Here is a 12,240-nt window from a genome sequence, read left to right on the forward strand (position 1 = left end):
AATTTACTTTTCTAATATTTATAGAAAATGATATTTGAAATGTTTCCAATCACAAATATTATATCTCAGCTATCACAGCTTCCTCTAGACATTAAAAAACCTGTTCCCTTATAACTGACTATTTCTGTGCTCTTAGCATAGCTAAATTTTCATATTCTCTAGAGAGTCTTTCCTGGTTAGCCTGGAATCAATTTAACATCAAATATCTAAATTTGTAGTGATAAGAATATGAACACAAAGGAATATTTATTTTCTGTGTCTCTGAGAACAAAATGTTTTATATAGCATAAGACGTTCAATATATTCAGAAGTTTCATAATCTTATTAAAGTCAAGGCAAAACACACATACACACATTTGGTGGGAATATAAATTAGTGCAACCACTATGGAAAACAGTATGCAGATTTCTCAAAAAACTATAAATAGAACTAACATACGATCCAGAAGTCCCACTACTGCATATTTATTCCAAGAAAAAAAAAAGCTGTATATAAAAGTGATGCCCACACTCACATGTTTAGAGCAGCATTATTCACAATAGCCAAGATACGGAATCAACCTAAGAACTAAGTGCCCATCAATGGGTGGGTAAAAGGACAAAGAAAACACGAGATCTCTCTCTATACATATATATCTATATATACACACACACACACACACACACACACACTATGGGATACTATTCAGCCATAAAAAAACAATGCATACATGTCATTTGTAGCAACAGGGATTAAACTGTAGGTCATTATGTTAAGTGAAATGAGTCAGATACAGAAAGACAAATACTACATATTCTCATGCATATGTGAGAGCTAAACTTGATCTCATGGACATAGAGAATAGAATGATGGATGCCAAAGGCTAGGAAGGATGTGTAGATGGAAGGAGACATAAAGAGAGGCTGGTTAATGGGTACAAACATAAAAGTCAGATAGAAGAAATAAGTTCTAAGGTTTGACAACAGAATAGCGTGATGGTACTTAGCAATGATATTTTGTGTATTTCAAAGTAACTCTAAGAGGGGACTTGAAATCATACCAACACATAGAAATGATAAAAGGCGATGGATAACCCCAGTCCCCTGACTTGGTTGTAACACATTCTATGCATCTAACACACGCTCATATGTACACCATAAATATAAAAAATGTTATGTGTCAATGAAGGAATACATTTTGAAAGAAGACTTCAATAAGAATCATTTTGAAAAATGCCAATGGGCTTTTAGACAATTGTAGCTCAAAGTCTAGATTGTGAAAGCAGAGGTGAATGTAGAGGCTCAAAGTTTCATAAAGGTAAAAAGACAGTTTTCTAAACCCCTTCTCTGGAGATTTTGGCTCTGAAGATCTAGGATGTGTTTGAGTTAATGATTATATCTTCAATAAAGTTGAAAATAAAGGATGAAATTTTTAAATCAGCAAATTTTTGCATGAATGCTATTTGTTTTTAAAGATTTTGTGCTGGCCAGGTGCTCCCACTTTGGGAGGCTGAGGCGGGCAGATCACTTGAGGTCAGGAGTTCGAGACCAGCCCAGCTAACATGGTGAAACCCCACCTCTACTAAAATTACAAAAATTAGCTGGGTGTGGTGGCAGGCGCCTGTAATCCCAGCCACTTGGAAGGCTGAGGCAGGAGAATCACTTGAACCCAGGAGGCAGTTGTTGCAGTAATCCGAGATGGCACCACTGCACTCCAGTCTGGGCAACAGAGTGAGACTCTGTCTCAAAAAAAAAAAAAAAAAGATTTTGTGCTGTGACTTGGGAATAGGAAGTTGAGGAATGGCAATAAACAGGCCACTTGAAACTTTACTTAAATGTAGTTTTTTAATGAGACAAGATAATAGGGAAAATGCTTATCTTCTACATATACCATGGAACAGAAAACCAGATAACCCTGAAAATAGTTGACTTGAGACAAGATGACTATAGACTTTTTTGGTTAGCCAAAAATGCTACTGGAAAATAGATAGCAGTATCAAGAGCACCAGATCCTAATAGAAGGATAAAAATAATGCATTAAAGTTCCAGTAAGGTTAAAAAAAAAGTTGGTGATGTAATTAATACTAGACAGATAGCAAAAACGGTCGGTCATGGCCACTTCCTGTTAAGGCAATACATTAAATTTTGTTTCAAAACATTCCCACATTCCCTTTATTCACTATATAAAGAGGGCACTCCATTTGAACTATTGATTTTGCTAAGAATTAGTTTTATAAAGCCTAATTATATACAGATGCCCACATCCTATTTCTGAGGAATCAATTGCTCATCTAATCAGACAGGGTGAAAATTCTGGCTGTGATATTAACTATCCATACGGGCTTGGTTAAGTATCTTAAATGGAGTATGCCGTAATTTCCTCATCTATGTGTTGAGGATAATACTACCTGCTTCTGAAGGGATTACTTAGTGTATTACAGGAGATTGAATTGGGAAAATATTTACATAATACCTGGTACATAGCAAACCTTCAAGACAGTATAGCAATGGTCATTACTATCAATGTTTTGTCTAAATTGGCAACAGACTCCAACTTGTGGCTTCTATAGAGAATGTAATAACACAAACTCAAAAAGAACTGAGTGACTGGCCCAGGAAGAAAACACCACTTTTAAAAACAGTACTTCTGATTCTATTAGATAACCCATCAACACCTTTGATAAGCGTAAAACTCTCTTCCACTATTTTCATGTTATATGATATTTGAAAATAAATTCAGATGGCCATTAGAAGGAAATTAAACTGATGAAAAAATTAAATGTGTTTTTTTCTAAACGACACAAGGTCCTCCCTGAAACTCAATATTCTAAAATGTTTCCTCCAGGACAGTGTTTCCTAAAGTGCAGTCCTGGGCCCCTGATAAAAGAACCACCTCAGGTGAGGCAATTTATCAAAATAAAAACTACTAGGTTCCCAGACCAGACTAACGAAGAAATACAGTGAGGAGGAGGGAGAGGTTTCAGAACCTGCAATTGTTGCAGTCACTTGAGATGCATTTCTATGTGCATTTAGATGTACAAAATCATAATCTGAGGCAGTGATCCACAAAGTGTGGCCTCTAAACTAGTAGCAGCAGTATCATCTGTGAACTTACGGGAAATATGAATTCTCATGCTCCACCTCAGACCCACAGAATCCAATTCTGAGGGTGAGTTCAGCAGTCTGTCCTTTTAAGGTGTTACAGATGAACGCTAAAACTTGAGAACTACTGCTCAAGAGCCAAGAATGATCCAAGGAGCAATGCTTTGGCATCATCTGGGAGCTATCAGAAACCAGAAACTTGGGCTTCACCCCAATCTAAGTGAATCACATTCTACAGACTTTATCAAGATGCCCACATTATTACTATGCACATTAAAATCTGAGAAACCCTGGGTAGGGCACAGTTTTCCAAACTTTCATGAAAGTAAAAACGTAACCTCCCAACCCCCTTCCCTGGATATTCTGATTTCTTTAAAGGTGCTATGATTGGAATGTGGTTTGTTCCCACCAAAAGTCATGCTGAAATTTGATGTGGCAGTGTTAGGAGGTAGGACCTGGTGGGAGGTGTTTGCATCATGGGGGAAAATCCCTCAAGAATATATTAATGCCCTCCTGCCAGGGTGAGTGATTTCTTGATTTTCCAAGAGCATGTTGTTAAAAAGAATGTGGCTTCCTCAGTTTCTCTGCCACCCCTCTCATCATGTGATCCCTTGGCATACGCCCATTCACTTTTCCATTTTACCATGTTGTGACCCAGCATGTGCCCTCACCAGGAACCAGCCAGGTGCAGCACTATGCACTTGAACTTCAGAGCCTATAGAATTGTGAGCTAAATAAACCTCTTTCCTTTTTATAAATTACTCAGCCTCAAGTATTTTGTTATAGCAATACAAAATGGACCAAGACAGAACGTTTGGCAAGATGTTAAGATTCCATATATATGACATGAATCCTAGGTGACTAATATGATCAGGAAAGTTTAGGAAATATGGCTTTAGCAAAAAATTCTTGGGTACCACCTAAGTTATAAATCATTGCTCTATGTCAGGGTTCCTCAACCTTGGGACTATTAACATTTTAGGCCAGAAATTATTCATGGAGGTACAGTGTAGGATGTTTACTAATATCTCTGGCCTCTTCCAACTAGATGCCAGTGGAAGCCTCTCCAGTAGTGACAATTAAAAATGTCTCCAGACATTAACAAAGACCCTGGGCTGGTGGGAGTCAGCAAAATCTCTTCATCCTCCATAAAATCCACTGTTCTAGAAGACAACTTTTGCAGTGATTGATTGCTGCGTAACATGGTACTCCAGAGCTTAGCAGTTTAAATAAATAATCTTATGGAATTTTTTTGTGGGTCAGGGATTCAGGGAAAGACTGGCTAAGCAGTTCTTCTGCTTCAAGTAGCATCAGCCCTCAACACTCACTCTGTTTTCTTCCATTAGCAACCGAGCTGGAAGGCCCATGAAGACCTCACTCATATATCTGGTCACCCAGATCTCTCTTCATCCATGTCATGTCTCAGCATTTGGCATCCATCTCAAGATTCTTTATGGCATGGTGAACAGATTCCCAAGAGAGGAAGCAGAGGCTACCAGGCCTCTTAATGGCTAGACCTGGAAATATCAGTGCTATTTCCACAACCTTCTATGAATCAAAGGAAGTCTAAGGTCAGCCTAAATTTAAAGAGCATATCAATGGACACTACCCACTTACAGGAAGGGAGAAATTGATAGCAGTAGCTTTTGAAGACTACTTATAACAATGAGCCTTGCAGATATAGTCTACCTTAATAACAGAAAGGGCCATACCTTGTTTAAGAATCCCATTAAAAAATTTTTAAAGACACATCATGGAAATCATTTTTTCTGTCTTTCTGATTTCATGGCCTCTATTCAACCTCACCACCCTTTTGAGGAGTAAACTTTTTGAGTTAAACATAACAATCTAAATGTACAGGCAGTTCCCAACTTATGATGGCTTAACTTATAATTTTCGACTTTATGATGGTGTGAAAGCCGTATGCAGTCTGTAAAAGCTGTACTCCAACTACCCATACGACCATTCTGTTTTTCACTTTGTGTACAGTATTTAATAAATTACAAGGTATTCAACACTTTATTACACAATAGGTTTTGTGTTCCATAATTTTGCCCAACATAGGCTAATGTAAGTGTTCTGTGCATGTTTAAGGTAGGCTAGGCTAAACTATGATGTCCAGTAGGTAAGGTTTATTAAATGTATTTTGACTTAAGATATTTTCAAACTTATAATGGATTTATCATGACATAACCCAATTATAAGTCAAGGAGCATCTGTGCATGTCTCAATTGTAAAGCTATCTGAGTTTTTACATCCTGAATCAGGATATAGAAGGTTATCAGTATGCTAGAAGCCTCCCAGTCATTAATTCTCTCCAAAAGTAATCACACTGCATTCTATCACTATAAATTAGATTTTCCCACTTTTCAATTTCACATAAATGAAATCGGAATATTACCCCTTTGTGTATGGCTTCTTTTGCACACCATCATGTCTGGAAGATTCATATGTGCTGTTTCATATATAGCGAGACCCATTATTTCTCCCTTTAACTGGTGTGCCTGTTTTCCATCTCTCTCTCTCTCTCTCTTTTTTTTTTTTTTAACATTTTATCCTTTATTCCTTAACTTAATTAATCTTCTTTAAAAGCTGATTCTACAGCACTTTTGATTAAAACTCATCATCAGCTCTTGGTTCTCCAGCACTTTCAAAACAAAACCTAAATGGATAGCCTCCACAATCTGATACAAATCTATCTTCAAATCTTAAATTATTCTCCATCCAGAGTACCCAACTGGGTCCCACTTAATCTTTAACTTCTACTATATTTTCAATCAACTTTACTGGGGCCCTGGAATGAAGAAATGCATCTTATTCCAAGGTACTATGTTTTGTTTTTTGTTTTACTTGCTGACATGAGTTGGCTGGACTTTTAATTATGAATTGTTAAGCACAACAGTAACTATATACACCACTAACTGGCCTATAAGATATTCTCTAACACCACAAACTTGAAGTTGTTTCTGGCTAAACTAGAAAAAAAAAGAAAAAAGAAACTTGTGGTAAAAAGTATTTTTTTCCATGGGATGTTAATTCACTTAGGAGAAATCTAATTGAACTCTCTAAAACACAAACTGATTAGAAAAAAGTAAGCTAGAGGGAGTAGAAAAACAATTGAACAGAGGTGTGTATGAATAGACTATATTATCTGGAACAATTAACAATCTTTTAGCATTAGGAATATGTCAGGATAAAGAGTATTGCTTGAATCCAATGATCACAGCTTTGGAGAAACCATCTATTAAGGACCTAAAGGCAGCAGAGAAGGATAAAGGTCTACAAAGAAGTAACATTGAGAGAATTGGAATTATTTTGAACACGAAAGAATAGTGAGAATAAAAGATGTCTTTAAATATTGAAAAGAATGTTATTTGCATCTTTACTGCATCTAACTGGTGAGTGTCAAAGGGGCATAAACAACATCAGTATACAATGAGCACCCAATGACAATATCACTGGAGTTGGGAATTCGGTCTTAAGCAAAAGTTTGGGCTAATATAAGTGGTTTCCAGCTATTGGTTGATTAACCAAAAGCATCAGTGTCACCAGAGCACTTGTTATTAATACAAAGCAAAATCATCTTGTCCTACTTCCTAATCTGCTGAATCTTATGGGACATTGTGGCTAAGAATGTACATTTGTAAGAAGTGCCTGGTCAAGCTCTAAGACCTCCTTTAATTCAAGAAAAGTCTACCTTTGGTAGAAAACCATGTATTAAAGTGTTTCAAATTGCCCCTGACTAAAAAGAATGTTTTCAATTATCGTAAGCTTCATTTGTTCATTTGTTTATTTATTCAGTATTCATTGGGTAACTTTCATGTGTACTGACGTAAAGTGAACACAGAGATTCAGGTCCCTGAACTCATGGAGTATTCACATTAAAAGAGAATGCAGATATTAAACTAATAAAGACAGAAGACAAATTTGAAATTATAAATATGCCAAGCCATATAATTGTGACAAGTATTATGAGAGAAATAATGGTACTTGATGCAAAAATGCTAAGGGGGCCTGATCAAGACTGGAAATCAGGAACATCTTCACTAAAGAAATGCCATCTAAGCTAAGATTGAAGGATGAGAAGAAACTTTCCAGGCCAGCAGTAGGAAAAAGGCCATTTCGGGTAGAGGGAACAGTATCTTTAGAGGTCTAAAAGTAGGAAGCAGAAATTCGTGTTTGTTAGGACTGGAAAGACAGTCCCTGTGTTTGAAGCAGGTAAGTGGTCCAAGATGAAGTTGAGAGTTAGGCAGGGGCCAGACTATGCCCAGTGGCATAGCTCACTTTATGTGTCAAGTTGGCTGGGCCATGATGTCCAGATGAGTGGCCAAACATTACTCTGGATGTTTTTTATGAGGGTGTCTTTGGATGAGATTAGCATTTAAATAGGTGGATTTTGAGTAGAGCAAACTCTCCTCCACAATGGGGTGTGGCTTACCTAATCAGTTAAAGACCTGAATAGCACAAAAAAAGCTTCTCTGGAGCAAAAGGGAATTCTGCTAGAAGATGGCCTTCACATTTGAACTGCAACATAGCCTTTCCCTGGATCTATAATTGGCTGACCCACTCTACAGGTTTGAACTTGTTAGTCTCCACAATGCATGAGCTAATTCATTAAAATAAATATCTTTTTGTCTGTAGGTGGGTAAGTAGGTAGGTACGTACGTAGGTAGGTAGATAGTTAACTAGCTAGCTAGATAAGAGATAGCCATAGAGATAGATATACAATTGTACCTGTATATTTATCTTTATGTCTACACATCCTATCGGTTCTGTTCTCTGGAGAACCCTGACTAATACAACAGACCTTAGAAAGTTTATACATTTTATTTTTCCCAAGGTTAAAATGGGAAGCCACTGCAGGTAAGTGCCTTTAGCAAATATTAATTATTATGTATTTAGTTCTTATACTTTTTTAAACCCTTGTATCTCAGTATAGACTTCTAAAATGGACTATCAGATTCACAGCTTCCCCAAAGTCTGTTTATCTCTTTAATATTCTCTGTTATTATATTTTAGATCTTTTCCTCCCATTATTTATTCAATTTCAATCTCAAAAGTTCTACAGACTCCTGCTTTAAAGATTTTACTGGAGAAATCACTAAAATAAAACACCTTTGAAGCCAATTTAATTCCATTGCTCCCAGCATACCAACTACATATAGTCCAAAATCCCAATTTTCTCTTACTTTAGAACTTGCATGAAGAGTAGAGTTGAATGACAAGAAAAATTCAGTCCAGATTCTGAAGTTAGGAAAATCATTCATTTCTCTTCCTTTCCCTTTTCAGAAATAAATCTGTGTCAACATTTCTTTGAATTGAATTGGGGTGCACGATAAGGAGTTTTGTTGCAATTTGTTTTCATGGCTCCCATCCATGAGAAGCTACCAAACTAAATCAAGTGAGACAGAGGCAGTCTTGCTGGCCTACTGAAGCATGAAGGGAAGTCAGAATCCTTCTCAAGAAATTTACACAATTCAGAGAGCAATTATAAGCGCTCATTTTTCTCACTATGCAATGCCTGCAAGACTTTTGTTTAAAAATAGCATGAACAATATTGGGGTTTTATCATCATCACATATATTTTGGTAACCTACTATGCATAATGTACTAGGCCAGGTATTAGGGACCGAATGACTGATTGCATACATCAATCACTTATTTAACAATAACATGATAAACGTCAAGCCCTGTTCTGGCCTCTGGGATATAGCAGCGAATTAGGAACCAAGAAGGAAGAATCCTTCCCTCTTTCCTCAGATCATCTTCCATTCCGTTGAGGTAAGATAGACTATCAGTAGCAAGACAATTTCACAAAGGAGTAAGTGCTGTGACTGTAATCATGAAAAAAACAAATGCTTAACATATATTTTGTGCCAGAAACTCTACTAAGTATTTTACTCATATTAACTCATTTTACCCTTACAACAACCCTGTAAGACAGTTACTAACATTACCTCTGTTTAATAGATCAAGACATTGAGTCACCAAGAGGTTAAGTAACTTGGCTGAAAGTCGGTAGAGTCAGGATTGCCTTAAGGCATCCTGACTGCAGTGTCTCTGCTTCTTACTTCCTGTGCTATACTGGTTGCTGTGAGAGGAAGGCATGAAGGGTCCACTTTAGATGAGACTGTGAGAAAGACCTTTCTAAGTATTAACATTAGATCTGAGACATGACTAATACAGGGGAGACAAGGATTTAAAATATTCCCAAACTCCAAAGACTTAAACTGTAGGTAGGAATAAGATACTTGAAACAAAAACAACAACAATCATGTATCATTTAATGTTTTAGTAATGACTCCTGTATGTCAAACACTGTGTTAACACACTGTTTATGCTTCACCTCATTTAGTTATCACAACATTCCCATGAGATCATGCCATAGATCTCTATTTCAATGAGGGGAAATTAGGAACTTGGAGGTAATAGAGTCCTTGCCTTGGATCAGCAGAAGAAAGGATTGACTGTGCGCACAGATCTCTGGGAAAGTTTGGTGACTGTTTAGGTGAGTAAACTGGAAACCACAAACTGGAGGAGGGAAGGTGAGTCATATAAGAGAAAATGCATTTTATACAATAATTTTTTTCTATTAATTAATGGAGATAAAATATTTGGCTTACTAGAGGATGTGTAAAGCAGAGAGAACGTGTCTCTTTGAAAAGTAATGAGAAAATAACTGACATTTATTGTCTATTATGTATTAGGCACTGTCGTCAGTACTTTTAGAGTCAGTGGATTATAATTTTTAATCTTGAAGTAATCAAGATATCTGTTGGCAGCTCCAGGTCTGGAGGTGGTATCCACACTAATGGATGTCATCTCACTGACCTCTGGTGCTACAAGGTTTCTTCCAGTTGTTGGTGTTGTCTCTGGTGGTTTATTTGTGTGAAAAATTTTCTATATGTTGTAGCTTGAGCTTATATTTTAAAGTGCTTCTGATAATACTGTTTTTAATTTAATAAATTACCCTAATATCTGTCCTTATGTGTATGGGAGTGAAAGATGGGAAAAGGGAGGGAGGGAGAAACACAGAGAGAGAGAAGGGGGGAAACAGAGATACAACCATGAATGAGTATATCATGAAACATCTTAGACATTGTAGATGTTTTAAAGGATGTGATACTCATGCATTAATGATTACTATTTATTATCCCATTAATTTTGAGCTTTATTGTTTTGAACTTGCACAATGGAAATTAGATTCTCACAAGAAACGGAGTGAGAGGTTCATGAAATTCTTAGGCCCGCCACAGAGGTCCAATGGCCAATAAGGTTCCATGTTTCATCCCGGAATTTCTAAGCTAGACACAATTATTTTGATTACCCCTAAGTGCTTGGTAGAAGATGAAAAAATGAAATCCAATAAGCAACTATATGGATGTCTCTACCTTAAATTAATCCATACAATCAGAAATCAATAATCTATTTCCTTTTGCTGTGGTGTTTTTCTAGTTCACTGCCATTCGTTCAGCTATCTACCTATCCACGCACCCACCCATGTGTCCTTTAAAGAATCAGCTACTGAGCACCTATGATCTTATTTGAGGCCTATAACCCTAACCAGAGGCACAGGTATAGGAATTATGAGTCTAAAGGTAGTAGTTCAAGTCATAGACATGAAAGAGATTCCCCCCACCAAACCAACAACAACAAAAAAAGTAAAAAGAAATGAAGGCCAAGGATAAACCCATGGAGAATGCAGGCATTGAAGGGGAGGAATGTAAGGTAGGAAATGGAAACTTAGAAGAAATGATCAGAAAATTTGGATGGATCCAAGGGATTAGTACCCAACTGGCAAGATTCACCAGTTACATCTCATTGCAGGGTCAGAGGTACAGGCCTCACTACACTGGATTGAAAAGTGAAAAATAGGCACTAGGTACAAGATGTCATCAAAGATTACCTACTTCAGCAATCTGGCTGTGAAGAAAAGCAGAAAAGGTGAGAAATAAAAGAATATTCTAAGTTAAAGAAGAGTTGATAGCATAAGATGGAGGTGGCTGGAACACATTTACAGGATGCGTGGAAGGAGCCAAGATAGAGGGAGAAATCAGAAATGAAGGAAAGAATAGAGTATCAACAGCCACTTAGGCGTAGCTTCTTCCTCAGAAGCTGGAAAAAGAGAACAAAACTCAAGGCAATGACATATTTTTTAAAGTATAAGAACAGCAAGTTGAAGGTAAGTACATCTAAAAATGCTGTTTTTCTAGGTGACAAAGTCGAGGTCAACCAACTTCTAGGGGAGTGCAGTAGAAAATCTGAGGAAGCTGGTTCAGGGATAAAACCGATGTTGGAGAATTGGAGAGGAAGCTAATCCAGGACATGTAGAATTACTGGGTGGATACAAAGAGCAAAGTGATTCTGCTCTTTATTTGATGAGGTAGAGTGGCATTTCTCAAAATCTATTCCTTGTACCACCTGAATTAGATGTTCTTCGGGTCCTTGGTAATAATGCCAATTTCTGGACCCCATCTCAGGCCTTACCAGGTCTTCTCAACTGATTCTGGCTCACGCTGAAGTCTGAAACCACTGACCCAGAGCAGTTTCTCAAACTTTCTCTATCCCCCACATCATCCAGCCCTAGGTCGCATTACAATTTACATTGTTAAACTTCAGCCAATCTATGAAATGAACATCCTCAGTAGAGAGTTCTGAGAATCTGTACTGTGTTCATAAGAGGCCTGGGTGTATCTGGTGATCAGTAAAGTTTAAGAATACTGATGTAAAATTCGGATGTACCTGGTAAGAAATATTAATAGGGGTATATGAGTTCACCAGAGATAGGTTTATAAAATTTATTTTTAAATATATAGTAACACTTATTTGTGCATGTATAGTTGTATGAATTCTAGTACACAGAAAGATTTGTAGAATCACTACCACAATCAGCACAGTTCCTCATCCAGAAAAATTCCTGTGTCCGTTAAAGTCTACTTTACCCCGATCAGTAAATTCTGGCCACATCTGATCTATTTTCCATCATGCCTTGTCCTTTCAAGAATGTCATATAAATGGATTCATGTAGTGTGCAACCTTCTGAGACTGGCTTGTTTCATTCAGCATAATGCATTTGTGATTTATCCAAGTTGTAGCTTGTACCAATATTGTGTTCCTCTTTATTGCCAGCAGTATTCCAAGTTTACTTGTTCATTTATCC

General features: G+C 37.1%; 1 protein-coding gene across 3 annotated transcripts in view; it reads right to left on the bottom strand.

Annotated features, from left to right (window-relative positions):
- GRM7 (glutamate metabotropic receptor 7) overlaps nucleotides 1-12,240 on the bottom strand; it is an 889,769-nt gene that overhangs the window by 556,561 nt on the left and 320,968 nt on the right. The gene's annotated exons all lie outside the window — the stretch shown is intronic.

This window comes from Theropithecus gelada, chromosome 2 (assembly GCF_003255815.1).
Source record: "Theropithecus gelada isolate Dixy chromosome 2, Tgel_1.0, whole genome shotgun sequence".
Taxonomy (NCBI): Eukaryota; Metazoa; Chordata; class Mammalia; order Primates; family Cercopithecidae; genus Theropithecus; species Theropithecus gelada.